Raw genomic sequence first — 16,464 nt, 5'->3', positions numbered from 1 at the left:
TCAGGGTTTTTTTGACCTTCCTCAGAAGCTTTGGGTGTTGACTGCAGCCAAGGATGGGAATTTTGACTGGGATGTGCCAATGCTCCTGCTGGGACTAAAATCCAGAGGTTCCTGGTTAAAGGATCTTTGGGGACAGTGATTTGATCCGTTGATTTCGATCACTGTCCCGGATTCGATTCAGCCAAATCCAAATCTGAAGATACAACCCCGATTCAACGAATCAGAGATTCGGACACAGGCACAGCTTTAAAAGTTTTTTTCTACATACCTTGAGGTAGCAGGCGCACCTTGTGATCACTGCAGTGCTGGGGCACATGGAGTGTCCCACAGGAAGGCGGGGGGCTCTCCAGCATGCTCAGCAGTGAACCCAGAAGTGGACTGGAAGTACTTCCAGTCCACATCCACGTCTGCCAGGGAGCACACCAGGGGCATCCCCTGCACCCCCCCTCCCCCCACTCGGCTGTAGGGTGACCCCAGGTACCCTCCCAGACCCAGGAGGCACCAGTTCCCAAGCCAGGGAGGTGCGGGAGGGACCCCCCTGCGCACTTCCCAGTGGACCAGGAAGTGGACCAAAAGTGCTTCTGGTCCACTTCCGGGTCTGCTGCCAAGCGCACTAAGGAGCCCCCCGCACTCCTGTGGGACACTGCATCTGCCCCAGCACCTCAGTGTTCGGAGTCCCTGCTATGTAGAGGTATGTAGAAAAATCATTTAAAGCTGTATCCAAGTCTGAATCGCCAAATCTGTCCAAATTGATTCAGAGGGTTCCAAATCGATTTGGAGAGATTAAAGGGTCCTCTGATTCAGTTTGGATTTGGAGATTCAGCCACCAAATCAGGCGGAATCAAATCAGAGACCAAAGCTTCGCACAGTCCTAGAAGACAGCAAAAAAGTCTTACTGATACAGCAAAATAGAAATAACCAGGCAGCACAAGCATAAAGCACAAACTTCAAAAATCAATAACAAGGCAACTAGAGAGTTAAAAAATATTTAGGAACAAAAATCTGTGATCCTTATCTTTAGCAAAACTTCTTATTAATTCCAAGAAGAATATTGCTTAAGGAACACAGTTTGGCCCTTGTTTAGCTGTGAGAAATTTCCATTCTGGAACATACAGTAAACATGCTCTGGTTTAAAAATGAAGTTAGTTTTAGTAGCATTAACATTATGAAAATAGGTAGTTTACAATTCTAGAGAGACATTTGAAAGTTTTTCAAGTCAGAGAAGTCTTTCCACAAAGAAATATCCAACTTTAGAAACAGCCAAGAACAAATGTAACCTTGATATAACTCCACTCAACTCAGAGTTGCATGAAGGATTATAATTCAACACCAAAGTTTACCAAAAATGTCCAATTCAAAAGTGACTCAATTTCCAGGTTAATAAATATTTTGTTCTTTTACAACAGAAAATACAAATACAATTATGTGTAAAATATCTATTTGGACTGTTAACTCATATTTAATAACCCATGTTTATTAACCCATAAATGAATTAGATACGTACTGCTCAAGTAATTTTGAAATCCCAACTTACTTATTCAAGGTGGAAAATCAATACATACTGCTTGCAAAGATTTTATTTCTTGTGACTAGTTTTATATTCAATGTTGTTCAACTGTTTCCAGTAAACATATTTTTAAAGAAATTAGGTATTATTTGCATGTGAAATACTGAAGGATGAATAAGGTATCAAATTAGTTAACATTACAAAAATATTACAAATTAATTCATTTATATTGACTTGCTTCCAACAGCAAGAGTGCACTGAATATAATGTAAAATGAAAAACCATTATAAACTGAAGAACCTTCTCAGAGGAAAAGTGACTTTACATGTAAAACTAGGAGACAGAAATGGTCTTTCCAGATTTAAAAATTAAATCCTATATTCATGTAACTGTCTCAACTTACCAGAAGAGTGCAGTTGGCTATGCCCCTCCTACTTTTTGATACCATATTGCAAGGAAATAATTTTGTCCTTTTATCTCCTTGTTCTCAGGTGTTCTACCCTAAACACAAAGAAAGTATTCTTGAAAAAGGATTTTGGTTGCAGAAGTAAAGTCAACATTACTCACATTTCCAATAGTAAATATAACCACTACCACACTAGAGAAGTGCTACAAAACAGGTTTCAACAAACACATGTGTATTCAACAATTCAATATATCTTCTGGATTCTCCACCCTTAGGCAAAGCCATTTAAGATTTCTTATCTGATGCCCATGAAGCATGTCAAAAGCATATTCATCTTTCTCTGCAGCCATTTTAAGAGCTTATCTGCAAGGCTGTTGCCATAAAAAACAGAAAAAAATTACAAAACTTTCTTTAAAGTACTTTTGGGATTACACATTATTAAAACACAGGGCAAAGCAGCCTGTGCCATCTCCTGTTTAATAAATGCAGTGGTACAATGTAAATTAATCCCAAAACTGCTAGATTTTTCTCTATTCTATAGAAGAATTGCCTATGCAGAGGTAAGATACTTAAAGCAGACTGATATAGCATGCATCACTGATTATCCTTAATTATCTGATTCAAGTTTAATTCTATACTGTAGACCAGGCAATTGACATTATTTGTTACTTAAATGTCAAGTTTTTAATACTTGAATATTCCACCTTCTGTATTCATTTTGTGATTCCTTCAAAAGAATCTTTCATTCTCCGCTTCTCTACCAACAACAAGCTTTGCCATAAGCAGACCTACTCTTTTTAATATGATTAGCTATTGGGCTTTCTATTTTCTAAGAGCATTTTCAGATTTACTTTCCTTCTGCCAACAGTATGGCATTCATTGCTAAAGCATTTATACAGTTCTACTATCCTAAAAATAAAATGGAATTGTAAATTACCAACCCCACTCTCCCCCCAAAAACGTGCCCATTTTACAGGGTACCCACAGTTACAGAGATTGAACTGTCTTCCTTAAAATAACTATATGATCCTACACAAATATAGAAGCATATGCTACATAATTACAGATGAGGAGGAGCAGATCTATCAGCACAGAGACTAGGGGATTGAAGCAGAGCAAAGTATTGTTCCAGGAACACCTGTGGCCATATAGCCATTAGTTCAAGTAATTAATGGCTACATGGCCACAGGTGTTGCTGGAACAATACAAGGACTTAATGCATAGCTCATTTCTATAAAAACTGCAGTTATCACTATAATTTTAGAATTTGATCTTACAATTACTATGCTGTAAATATCTCTTACTGTCAGTACAAAATGTAAAATACTTTTTTTTTTTTTAAGTTTCTGAGATAAGGGTCAACAATACATATAGTCCTGACTTATAACATTATAAGTGTTAACTGGAGTCTGATATGAATGCCACATTAACACATCAACAAAAGGCATTGCTTCCCTACAGAAAGCAATATGACCCATCACAAAACTAGAGGTTATGATGACAGGTATGTTTATCCTGTCATGTTTTATTCACTCACAGTATCTCATTACCCCTCACTGGGAATAAGTCTGTGGGTGTGCCAATTTATTAGGAGAAACAATAGCTATTTCACCAGATTGGTTCTCAGTCTCACCTCAAAATGGGTAACTATAACCCAAACCAGGAAAGCTTGAGGCACAGAAATTATATCACTCTCTTTGTATTTTATAATTTTTTTTAAGGTTACCACCTTAAAATGGTTTGCAGGTCAGGAGGATGGGAGTAAGATGGCTAGTCCTTCCTGCCAATTAAAATGTTCTGCTGTTAAAACAAAACTGTAACCACTGAGTTAAAAATATGGCAACAAAACAGCAGAACAACCATAAATATTGAATATTTTGCTACTAAACAATATCAATAAAGCTGATCGTTAGAGGACTCTCTCATTTTTATAAAAGGAGATAAAAGCCACAAGTCAGACAGTGGCCACTTACCATTGGAAGAAAATCTTAGAAAGGAAGAGTAGTCTTTCAACAGAAAAGAATGAGGAACTGCAGAGGGAAGGAAAAACCCTTAATGGAAAGGGTTGAAAATTAAATAATTCACAGATGTGCTGAGAAGGGAACTGCTGCTTCTCCTCCTGCAGCTATTGATGCTGGTTTGCTGCTGCCTTCTATACCACACCTGTTCACTTACATGGTGTCATACTCCGTGCGCCTTGGGAGTCTCCTTTTGTTTCCCACCAAGAGTACAGCATATCATATTCAAAGAAGACATCCACCATTGAACCAACATACCTGAGTGAGAAAGTAAAATGCACTACTAAGTTACAAACCAGTCTTTATATTTCAAAGCTTTTACAACCCTAAAATTTAACTCATGAATAAACTGTAAGGGCATCACCTATTTGTACTGATCTTGGTGTCATTCATGGAGTAAAAGACTACTACTTCTGCCTTAGCAGAAGACTATCAAAAAGAAGGAAAGCTAGGAACAAACATAGTAATGATAAGAGTCAAAGGAATTATGACTTTTTCCTTCTATTAAAACAATGTCAAGATAATGATATAGTTCAGCAAACATTTCACTTCCTGAAATAAGAATACTCACTTTTATAAAGCCAACAAGTGGCACAATCATATTACAGGGTACAGGATGCTTTCCACATTATAAAACAAATACTTTAGGGTACAGTATTCCAATCACTTCAGATCATCTCAGACGAAGCGCTCTTCAGGAAAACATGTTTTTCTTGTATTGTATTTTCAATCTGTTGAACTATATCTGTACCTATATCCTCATCAGAACATCCCTTAAATTTAAGCCAGTTACCTAGGTTTTTTTGGTTTTTTAAATCAGGATCAGTATGGCATGCTGATACTCTAGGTCCTATACTCTAGGTTCTGCTTCCTTTTGCCTATTATGTTCCCTATTTCAAAGAGAAAGTAACAAAAGGATTGTATGAAGTTTACTTTGTTGTCCTACTCACAGATAAGACTGGGAGAGATTGGAGACGAAAAAGAAACTACAGGAGGTGCAGTAGATGCCTAAAACCCTGAGATTACATCCTGGCACATAAAGAATTATAAAACTGCAGGAACAAATAACCTCAATACAATACTGTGCTCATCTACCCTCCATATATACTTCATATTTTATCTTGAAATGATTTACTGCTGTAAAAAACATTTCTAACCATTACCTTTGCAAGCAGTGATTTCTGAAAATGGATTATTAAGCTTTTTATATTTTGAGACATTGTTGTTGCCATGGTAAGTCCCTCACAGCTGAGGATGCCGGTGCCTTGGTGGAGGTGGTACAGCCAAACAGAGTAGAAATGCAGACATCTGTGCATGCCTAGGCATTATAAACATCTTTTGCTTTGCTGGTATGTCAAAAATTACAAGATTTCAAAAATGTTCCCATTCTTCATCTCCCTGGCCCAATGTATATCAATTACTTATGCAAAATGCAACACCTCTAGTACAGGATATTGAGAAGGACCCTCCCAGAACAGCAGAGAGCCTGAAAGTCAAGACATTCATCTAGAACTGTGGCTGGCAAACTTTTCAAACCGCAGGCCAGAACAACCTGGCTCATCTGACACAGGCCAGGTGGCTTTTGTGGCACATCAATTGTGGGGGGACTTTCCTCCACCACTTTCCATGCCAGGGCCAGGCAACTGGGAGCTGTGCCCACACTGCCACTTCTCCAAGACCCTTGGCTCCCCAGCTGGGGCATGAGTACAAGTGCAGCTTGCAATCTATAGAGAAATGTACTTGGACCAGGCAGCTGGAAGCTGCATCCATGCTGCTGCCACCTGCACAACAGCTGGGAGGAAGGAAGAAGAAGAAATGGCAACAGAGTAGATGGAGCTTCCAGTTAACCAGCCCCAGCACAACTTCTCACCAGCTGGAAGCTGTGGCCCATGCATAGGCCAGAGGGATGCTAGCTGGTGGAGGAAAGAAGCAGCAGCTCCTTGCTGCTTAGCCACAGCATGGACACAGGCACAGACATAGGCACAGGCAAAGCCCTCAGGCTCTGCTGGCTATATCTGGCCCCTGGGCCATATGATGCTGACCCTGATCTAGAATATGGAAGAACCAAAGAAGAACCCTAATCAACAAGCTATTATTGCTGCTGGGGTCTCTCTCTGACTTGAACCAGAAATACACCCTTCCCCAAACACCATTTTCATCAAAACTAAGCCTTTCCCATTAAAAGTTTCAGTTACAATAAAGCAGCATTTTCCAAAGAAAATCATTTTATTGAAAAATCCTTAACCAGTTTTAGTTCAGATACAAGCAATACTTACACTGCACAAACCAAAATAAAAATAAAGACAGCTCCAATATACAGAACGCCTTTAAAAGCAAATGTAATGGGTCTTATCCCAAGAGAACAAGCCAGATGCTTCATCACAAAGAAAACAAAGCAACTACCACCCACGCCCCCTCCCACAGCCAGTTGCTTTGCATACATTTTACCCAATCATAAATGCATAACAGCAGCTTTCCTTTACATCAAGCAAAGAACATCCAGCATATGTCCATTTTGACGAATTAGGCTACATGGCAGGGCTATAAGAACTGCAATTATGTACAAATATTAATCAATGAGATGGCCAAATGACTAATGCATCAAGCCACTAACTATAATTGATAAATAAGGTAAAATAACACTCCAACAATCTTGATAAAAATCAAATAACAGTGAAAAAAAGATCAGATATATAATGTCATTTAAATTATAAAAAGATTTTTAAAATACACTTGTTTTAAACTTAAGCTAAATGTAATACAAAATATGTTAAAAGATTGTATGTTTAGGCCTTAAAATAAGTACATCAAATAAACAGCTAGATCCATGAGCTCCTATCAACAGCTTTGAGTTACAGGTTGAATGTTTTCCTATACAAATAAATGATTAGTGGGGGACATCTAACTTCTGAGGGAAAGATTTATAAATATGTGCAGCATAATGCACATACTGTATTAAGGAGTCGCTGGCACCTTGCCACTTAGTGCAAGACACTGGCAAAGTCATTACAGGCATTGTAATCTGGCCTCTGACACTAGGAGACACTTATGCATATCTTATCAAGATCAGCTACTGAGCTCATTTGGGTAGTCTCATACTCCTTACTTGTGATAAAATTCATGAGCAAAAACGTAATTACTGCATTTACCCAAATCCAAGACTATGAATTTAAGACGACCCCCCAGTAATTAGATTTATATTTGGAAATATTATAAATTTGTTAGAATTTTCCATATATAAATTATATTATTGGTGGGTTATCTTAAATTCAGCCCCTTCACCAATGTAGGGGTGTGTGGCAGGGCACTGTTTGTACCTGACACTTTAAGGGCGTGGAGTTAGCAGGTGCCAGGTGCCTGATGAGGGCAACCATTTTTGAGCCAAGGGCTGCCCATATAAACAGGGCAGTTTTACTACTGGAGGCCAGGCAACAACATTGCCTGGTCAGAGGGCTACTGGTATCATCTGGAGGTAAGGGAGGAGCTGTAGGGGATGGTCAGGAGGCTCCTGGGTACAACCTGAAACTGCATCCTGCTGGGAGTGGGTGGCCTGGTGGGGCTCTCAGTGGCATGGGAGCCCCCAGGAAATGCCAGGCCAGTTACTTCCCCAGTGAAAGGTGGGTCAGGGTGCCTTAACACCTAGCCCCCACAACTGGGTGGGTTACCCCTTGTTTGGAGGGTGGACCCCTGGAGAGAGAAAAGGCCATAGACTCACGCCTGTCTGGACTTCCCCTGACTGGTCAATGCTGGGGCCAGGACCAGAAGGGTTGAAGGGCCGGGGGGCCCACCGTGAGGAACACCCAAGAGCTGAGGGCCTGGGGTCCCAACTGGCCTGGAGGTGGGCCAGGGCTAGTGAGCCAAGAGTCCCGGGGGGACCACACCCAAAGGGGAAGCGGGTCAGGGAGCTATGCTGCCTAGTATGAAAGCGGATGGGACCGCCTGAGGAGAGGAATCCAGGCGGGGTTCAATTAGGAGGATTCTAGGGCCCAGTGTGGGGGGCCGGTGATGATGGTAACATCTAGATGACATCTGCGAGGCTTGGGCTGCGGTGTAGGGGAGGAATGGAGCTGCAGATAGCACCCCCTGGCATCCAGGCAGGAAATGGGCAGCCTCCCACTTAATTACATCAATAAACTAATTAACAACAAGGCGTGGTGGGCGAGAAGGCAGGTGGGTGGGCCACCATTAAAACAGCCCTGACAAGCCCCTCTGTTACAGGGAGCAAGCAGCAAGAGTTTCAAGAGGCCTGACCCCTGCCACTTGTCCCCACCACCACTACCACCTGTCTCCCTGCTGCATGCCCTAAACCCTGTCCCCCTAAAGTGCCTGTATGCCCTGGCACCTAACCCCCTCAACCATTCTCCTCCCTGTACTGCTGCCCCCCCCAGGCCTCCATTCCCCCCCAGTACCCACCCACCCACCACCTGAAGCTTGTCACTACATGTACCCCCCCCCCCCGTGCCTGTACCCCCTGGTGCCTGCTCTTCCTCCTGCTGTGGTACCTGTATATCCTGGCACTTGCTATATCCTGTACCCCCTGCCACCTACTCTCCAGCATGGCTCCAGCCATGGACAAAGGCTCCCAGGGACAAAGCACATGGTCACTGCAGCAAAGCCTGACCACATAGCAGCAACAGCAGCAGCTCCAGCCTCAGCCCTAGCCCAGCGTGGCCTGGTTGGAGCTGGAACAACCACGTGCTCCATGCTCTGATCGAGAGCTAGAGCTATGCCAGAGGGTAAGCAATGGTGTCAGGGGCAGGGAGAGAAGGGGGGTAGAGGCAGCAGCAGGAGCAGAGGCAGAAGAGAGCCAGTAGGGGGCAGGTGGCACATGAGATGTGGCAGTGATTGTGGCTCTAATTCCAATAAGCCTGCCCCATACTCAGCACTTGAATGCAAGATGAAGGGCTCCTCGCCCCATGCTGAATAAGAAAAAAAAACTTGTCTTGGATTTGAGTAAATACGGTAACTATTTAAATAAGCAATGTGATAGTAAACAAGCCACATATCCTTCACCATTGTCTAACATACTAAAATGTGAATTATACAAACGTATGCAACTGCTTAAACAGAGTTCTAGTGTAGCATTCCAAGTAGCTAAAAAGATGTTCCAAATCTAGTGTAAAGGTTGTACTTAACTGGAAAGTAGTTTCATATCAGCCGCTAAGAATGTACCTTTCTTTAAAATATAAAAGAAGTACAAATGGAGAAGTTAATTTAAAACTGAATGTTTAAATCAAAACTTTCCACTTAGTGATTTAAATCAATCCATCTTAACTAAAAAGAACTAAGATACTGTCTAAGGCTGGGTCTCTACAGAGACTTCTTCAAAGACGGGCACAGAGGGGGAATCAAGCTCACTGTTTACTACTGAAGACGCAAAAAATTCCAGGTGAACACAGACAACAGTAGATAAAAATAAAACAAATGCAACCTAAAATGAAAGTAAAATGCTAAAGAAACAAAACTAGTTTTAAAAACAACCTTTGCTAACTCTAAAGCCAGCTGGAGGAGGGCACCTTCTCCACCCAATGCATTCACAAATGTCTTGTCCAATTTACAGTCCCTACACAAACGTCACAGGTCATAGCCAAGTGAAACAAAAATGCTCATATGGACAGATGAAAATTAATACATATGAGGGAACAGCAATCCAAACCTGATATTAAATGAGGAGAAACATGAAAAGGAGCACTTCCAAAGCAGACCAACAGGGGTATTACAAGATAGCAAATTCCTATCTAGTTTACAAGGCGGTATGACTGCAAATAGAAAAAAGGCCAATGTCATTTAGGGCTGTCTATGCAAGAAGAATCATAGTTTTCATTCTATGCATATGGCATAGAGCAGTGAGTCCCAGGTTTTTTCTCAGTTTTTTTTTTTCCTTAAAGGGCCGGAGTTGGGGTGGGTGGGGCAGTCTTGCGGGGGGCTGGGGGAGCGGGCTGAGGAAGCGGGTGGAGGTCAGGGGGCTGGGGAAGCAGGCAGGCGATGGGGGTTGGCAGAGGTCCCCCGATAGTCTCCTCCTCTCTCCCCCAAGCTCCCTTCCCCTGCCCCCTACTTACCAGCTCCAAGTCCAGCTGCAGCTCCCTGCTGCAGTGGGTAGGGGCTGTCCAAATCATCAAAGCGCTCCAAATCTTTTTCCAAAGATTCAGAGAGCTTCAAATCGATTCAGACCTTTTTAGTGGTCCCCTGATTCTATTTGGATTCGGAGACTCTGCCACCGAATTGGGCCAAATCTCCTCTGAATCAAATCACCACCTGAAGCTTTGCACAGCCCTACTGAATATCTAACTACGGATTGGCAGATTAAGTCATAAATCAAGAATCAGAGTCCTTATCAACATATAAAATCATGTAGTTAATTTCCTTGACTACCCACCTCTCCACACACTTTTATCCAGTTCTACACAGCAGCATATTGTTTGCAATGTGGACCAAATCTGTTCCTCTGGTATTTCCAGACTGACCAGAAGATAAACATGTCTTGAGAAAGCCTATTCTTCTAAGGCAGTGGTTTTCAACCTTTTTTCATTTGTGGACTCTTACAAATTTTTGAATGGAGGTGCAGACCCCTTTGGAAATATCAAAAGGGGGTGTGGACCTCTTTGAATTGTTAGTGGGGGTACTCATACTTTTGATTAATTATAGTCATTTTTTGCAGACCCCTCTGACACAGTCCACGGACCCCTGGGGGGTCTGCAGACCACAGATTTAAAACCACTGTTCTAAATTTCCTAGATCAAGAGGCTAAGCAATGTTCAATACATTAATTCTAATTAACAAGCAAGGAGGAGCGTTTGTCACCAGCTACCAACAACACATTGGTATTCTTGAAAAGCAATGACTCATCATGCAAACTACAGTACTTGTATTCACTTTACTATTGCCTCATTGTGCTGCTATTGTATATTTTCTAGTTCTGCAAAGTAAGTGAATTTTAACCATATTCTTTCTAGAATATTCACTATTTTCACTTTTAATATAGCTCTCTTGCTACGGGAAGACACACACGTTTTCCCACGCAGCTGGCACAAGCATGGCACCTAAATGAACAACAAAGCAATCCAGTTCAGAATTTTTCACATTGTCTTGATTATTCTGATGTTGAACATGCATATTCAGTCATGGAGTTTAAGTAAACAGGACCACCCCATCCGCTTTTACAGTAGGACTTATGGAAGCCATGTGTTTGGCACTCACTGATATGCTGAATAGTACAAGCCAGTGATTACATATTCAGCATTATAATGTACTGTTTTGTCTTGGTACAAAAATTTCCAAGTGGAATACTAGTCACCTCTATAATCCTGCTAATGTGATCTGTCACTAAACTTAGTACCACTTTAGAGAGTACTGAATAAAACTGTACCATACTATATATACCAACACAGTTCTTACACTGCTGAATTTCATCTTCCTTATGAAACACGTTCTCATCATAATCACCATTTTATTGATTTTGTAAAATAAAATAAGATTTGCATGTAACAGATGGGAGAGAAGTCTATTGTTCCACTTCCAATCTGCTAAAGGCCGTTACTTTTGGAAAAGAGTTGGGGAGTGAACTGAGCATTAAAAAGTATATTACCATTGTATTCGCTGCCTGTCCTTAACCTGCACAGCTGTTACACCATCATTGCCATAGTCATACTACAGCACATACCTTTGTAGGAACTTCTAAACAGAACTTGCTGCTGCTCCTATTTTACAGCTGATTTAAAAAAAAAAAAAACTACAACTTTTTAATTGAATGGGTTTGAGCATCTGTAGGGGAGATATTTCTACATCGGTATTTTTGTGCCATTATATTTTCTTTAAGAGGCATCTATGCTGTGAGATTATTTTAAACCTGCAAATCTTTCAAATTTAAATCATCTTTATAGCCTTGAAAACTGAAGGAGTACAGTAAACATGGCTATTCAGAGTGACCAATTTTGTTGCATCTTTCTGTGCCGGCTAAAGGAGGCCTCTCACTAAAATTCTGGATCAGTAACAACCCATGCTGGTGAGGAAGTTCACATGACTGATCCAGATACTGTAACTGGTTGGACATTCTCTCTCCCCCTCTCTTTTCAGGGGTTTAACAAGGTCCACATATACAAACAACCTCAAGCATCAGCATTATTCAAACAGAGATCACAAGGTTGCAAATAAGCCCCTCACTAGTTCCTGTATAGAGTTTATGTTTAAATGGTTGAATATCTACCTGCCAGGGGAAAAAAAAAGCTTACTAACTTCCTTGGTACTAATGTTCCAGAATTTTTTCACTACGAGGCATTGTATTCTTCCAAGGGAAGTCCTACCATTAAACAATTTAGGAGGTTGTCCACTAAGACCCTCATAGCTGAGTATTTGTTTACATGCTTCATTTCAAACACAGAGTTGCCTCTTCCTTTGAGCTTCAACTTTGGAAGACAAGGAATACTTGTCAAAACAAGAGATCACTTATTAAGCACAGATTACATATTTTTGTTAAATTCTGGTTCTATAAAAATATAAAGCAACCATCAGGTTGGACTTTAAGTAAAAAAAAAATGCATACCACACCACACAAATTGCATTATATAGAAGCTCCTTTCAACCTACTTTGAAAAACTCAAATTGTCATATCTATTCTTGCAAATTACTTTTTAGGAAATCAAGCTATCAGATCTGTCAAACATTTATTTTCCAGACCATCCAATTGCATACGGTTGTTCCATCTTTCAACAGGTAGGCTTGTTGAAAGCCTCTGCATAATGTTCATGGGGGAGAGCAGGAGGGATACCATGGTGGGCATCTGCTACAGGCCATGAAACTGCGGGGAAGAGGCGACTGAGGCCTTCTTTAAACAACTGGATAAGCTTCCAAATGGTAGGGCTTGTTTCTTATGGGGGACTTTAATTATAGTGAGGGATCTACCTAAATTGAGGCAGAAGTACGCTGCGTGGGGGCTCCTTTAATCTTGCTGTTTTCACCACGCAACCCCTTCTTCCTCCCTCCCTGCTGCTGACTGGTAGAGGGGTCCCATCAGCCTCGCCACTCACTGCTGATCAGCTGGGAGGCAAAAAACTCCCAGCGGATCAGGAAGCGGTGGGGTCACCAGGGCCCCCCAACCAATCAATAGCATGAGGTAAAAATCACAGCATATTTAAAACTGTCAGGTTTTAAACACAGATATACTGACTATATGTCAGGATTTGGTTTACCTGTAATCAAGGGGCAAAAAGCTAACACCAAAACATGTTGGATTAGGCCTGGTAACACAACTAGATCTAAGAAGCCGATACAAAATCTCCAGGCTGCTGGATGCAGCATACCATATTCACAGTTTGTTCCATCAAGACTACCATTGGTGAAAAAAACTTAAAGGAACTTTGGGAAAATGGAGTTCCTGATCATTTTGTTCAGTTTTCATTGGACAACACTGACACCTTGGAGGAAACACCAGATGAGAAACAAAACATTTCATGCAACCTGAATGGCAGCATTTCAAAGAGAACCATTGAAACCAACTGAGATTGAAGAAAGCACCGACATACTAAGAAGGAAAAGAACCTTGCAAGATGTACCACCTGAATTTACCTAAGTCATTCCAGTGATGCTGACCTGTAACAAGTCACTGAAACCACCCTGTGAATTCACGGCAGCCATCTTAGAATCCAATATGGCATCTACACATGCTGTGATGCTGTGACAGCTAAAATTATGTCTGTGTGATAAAAGTGCTTGCTGAGCGCTCTGTGAGGATTAGACCAAGTGTTTTTCTGTCATTTATTTAGATATTAAGCTATATGTTGTTGTTAAGAGCCTAATTAAAGTCAAAGAGTAATGAGGCCTAGTAAATTTAGCAAGGCCTTGTAGAAGTAGTGGTAGGCCCTGTGGCGTAGTAAAAATTAACCTTATCGAAAGAATGCAAGGCTTATACTGCTATTTGTCAGTCCTATGGAAAGTTTGTATTGGGAAAATCTGGATGGCTATAAGTTATCAGCATAGCTCAAAAGTTATAAATTGGCTAGCACATCCGGAAATCATTTATGAAAGGAGATGCAGCTCTGTGAAAGAAGCTACTGATTTAAAATTAGCTCTTGACCTGGTTTCGGTGGGCCCATGGATCTCAAGGAGCCCAACAACTGAATACCAGGGTCTTTCCTGGTATTCTTCAGACAGCGCTGATCGGGGACGCCTGACTTCACTGAGCTTTGCAAAAAAGAAACTTGTCATACATCAGGCATCAGAGGGGACTGCCAATAAGTTGCCAATGCAAATTGTTATTGTCTGTCTTTGTTGTTTTGTTACTACGCGTAGTCGTGTGTTTGTTAAGTCAATGAACCTTTCTTACCTTTCCACCCCCAACCAGACACTCAATCCTGAACCCTCCGCAGGCAGCTGGGACATATGCTACTTGCCAGATTGGTAACATGACTTTTCTGACATGGGTACACCACCTGTACCTGAAATACACTGTTGCCACTTGTGGCAATGAGTGACTTATGACAACAAAATCTATAGACCTTATGGGCCAATTTATACCCAACTATTATTGGAACATCTGCTGGGAGCGGAAAACAGCAGTGCTCAAGCAGTCCAGCAAATTCTTGGGAACATAGTGTTGATAACTTTTTGATACAGATGGTAAGAAGTCCAACTTGTAGGGAAGCTCTTCTTGACTTACTGCTCACAAACAAGAAGGAACTGGTTGAGAATGTGCAGGTGGAAGGTAACTTGGGTGATAGTAGCAACATCTACACAAGATGCTACTCCACAGTTGCTTTTTGCTACTGTGTAGTGTTGGGGAGCACTAACCCACAAGCTACTGTGCAGTAGCATCAGAAAAAACCTGTGCAGGGACGCTACTGCACAGTCATGTCGGTTACTGGCCAGTCATGTAGAAATTGGTTATGCAAGTACTAAACAACTGAACAGTTGCGCAGTCTGCAACTCACATAGATGTGGCCAGTGACCACAAAATGATAAGAGTTCAAAATCTTAAGGGAAGGAAGGAGAAAGAGAGTTAAAAGGACAAGCAAACAAACTCAAGGAATTGGTAGGCATGATTCCCTGGGATGCAAGTCTGAAGGTAAAAGGAGGCCAAGTGAGCTGGCTGTACTATAACGAAGCCCTTTTAAAGGTATAAGAGCAAGCTATCCTGATATGATGCAAAAATGGGAAGTGCAACAGAAGACAAGCCTGGCTAGACAGCCATCTCTTAAAGGACTTGCCACTCAAAAAGGAATCCTATAAGAAGTGGAAATGTGGTCATAATACTAGGGAAGAGTAAAAAAAAAATTGCCTGGGCTTGCAGGAAGAAAATTAGAGATGCAACTGGAAAAGGACATCAGAGGCAATCAGAAGGGATTCTACAAATGTGTCAAAAGTAAGAGGAAAACCAGAAAAACCATAAGTCCCTTATAGAATGCAGAAGGCAATCTAGTTACAGATGATGCAGAGAAGGCAGAAGGATTTAATGCCTTTTTATTTCAGTTTTCACAAATGGGGCAGCTATCAGATGATAAGTGCAGTAGGCAGCAAAGATAGGGAAGGAGATAAACACACTAGAGTAATAGAAAAACAAGTTGGGCACATCCAGATGAGTATGGTCATACAGTATGTTTGCAAACGTGTTTGCAGGTCCACATACCACACAGTCCAGTGTTCTCCGCACTACAATGGCACATTGCCTGAGCATGCAGTGCCCCAAGCATGTAGTGCACCAGGTTTTTTTTCTCATGGTTTTTTTTACCCCTAAAAATTCAGGGGTCATAAAAAAAGAGGAAAAAAATCAGAGCAACATACGCTTGGCCAGCACGCACTGCTGAAAAGCGGAGCCAGGCTATCCACTGCCAGCCAGCTCCACACGGTAGAATTGTCACAGCTGCAGCTCCAGGAGCCCCCCAAAACTCTAGGTAAGGCTTCTGAGGCCAGCCCAGTGCTGGCCCCAACCTCCCCTATCCAGCCTGGGCAACTTGCCACATGCCAAAGCACACGACACAGGCATTCCCCAGGGACAAGTAGCAGCAGCACATGGTACACCACCACTACTTGTCCCTAAGGAACCAAACGTCCATACACATCTGGACACACCCGTTAGGGCTAATTTAGAGAAGCTAAATGCTTTTAAGTCAGCAAGGCTGGATGGGATGCACCCTAGGGTACTGAAGAAACTGACTAAGGTAATTTCAGATCCATTGGCCATCCTCTTGGAGAACTCATGGAAGTTGGGTGAGATCCTGGATGACTGGAAAAGGGTAATATAGTGCCCATCTTTAAGGAAGGTCTGAAGACTTACAGACCGGTCATCCTGACCTCAATACCTGGAAAGATCATTTAGCAGATCCTCAAGGAATCCATTGTATAGCACCTAGAGAAGAGCTAGATGATCAGGAACAACCAGCATGGATTCACCGAAAGCAAGTCATGCCTGACCAGCCTGATTTCTTTCTACAATAGTATGACAGCTCTGTGCATAGGGCAAGAGCAGTGGACTACAGTAAGGCTTTTGACACTGTCCCATATGCCATTTTTATTAACACATTATGAAAATAAAGAATAGATAT

At 41.7% G+C, this 16,464-nt stretch overlaps 1 protein-coding gene across 1 annotated transcript in view; it reads right to left on the bottom strand.

Moving 5' to 3' along the window:
* The window catches only part of ATP8B4 (ATPase phospholipid transporting 8B4 (putative)), a gene marked incomplete at its 3' end in the record, with an annotated part of 127,898 nt that extends 123,733 nt beyond the window's left edge, over nt 1-4,165 (bottom strand). Inside the window, exons 1-2 of the mRNA XM_025212073.1 lie at nt 4,089-4,165; nt 1,911-2,008 (exon numbers count right to left, since the gene is read on the bottom strand). The remainder of the gene's footprint in view (nt 1-1,910; nt 2,009-4,088) is intronic.
* Between the last annotated feature and the right edge of the window lie 12,299 nt (nt 4,166-16,464).

The sequence above is a fragment of the Alligator sinensis genome, unplaced genomic scaffold (assembly GCF_000455745.1).
Source record: "Alligator sinensis unplaced genomic scaffold, ASM45574v1 scaffold476_1, whole genome shotgun sequence".
Classification (NCBI taxonomy): domain Eukaryota; kingdom Metazoa; phylum Chordata; order Crocodylia; family Alligatoridae; genus Alligator; species Alligator sinensis.
Note: the sequence above shows the minus strand (reverse complement) of the source record. Positions and strands in the feature narration are given on the sequence as shown.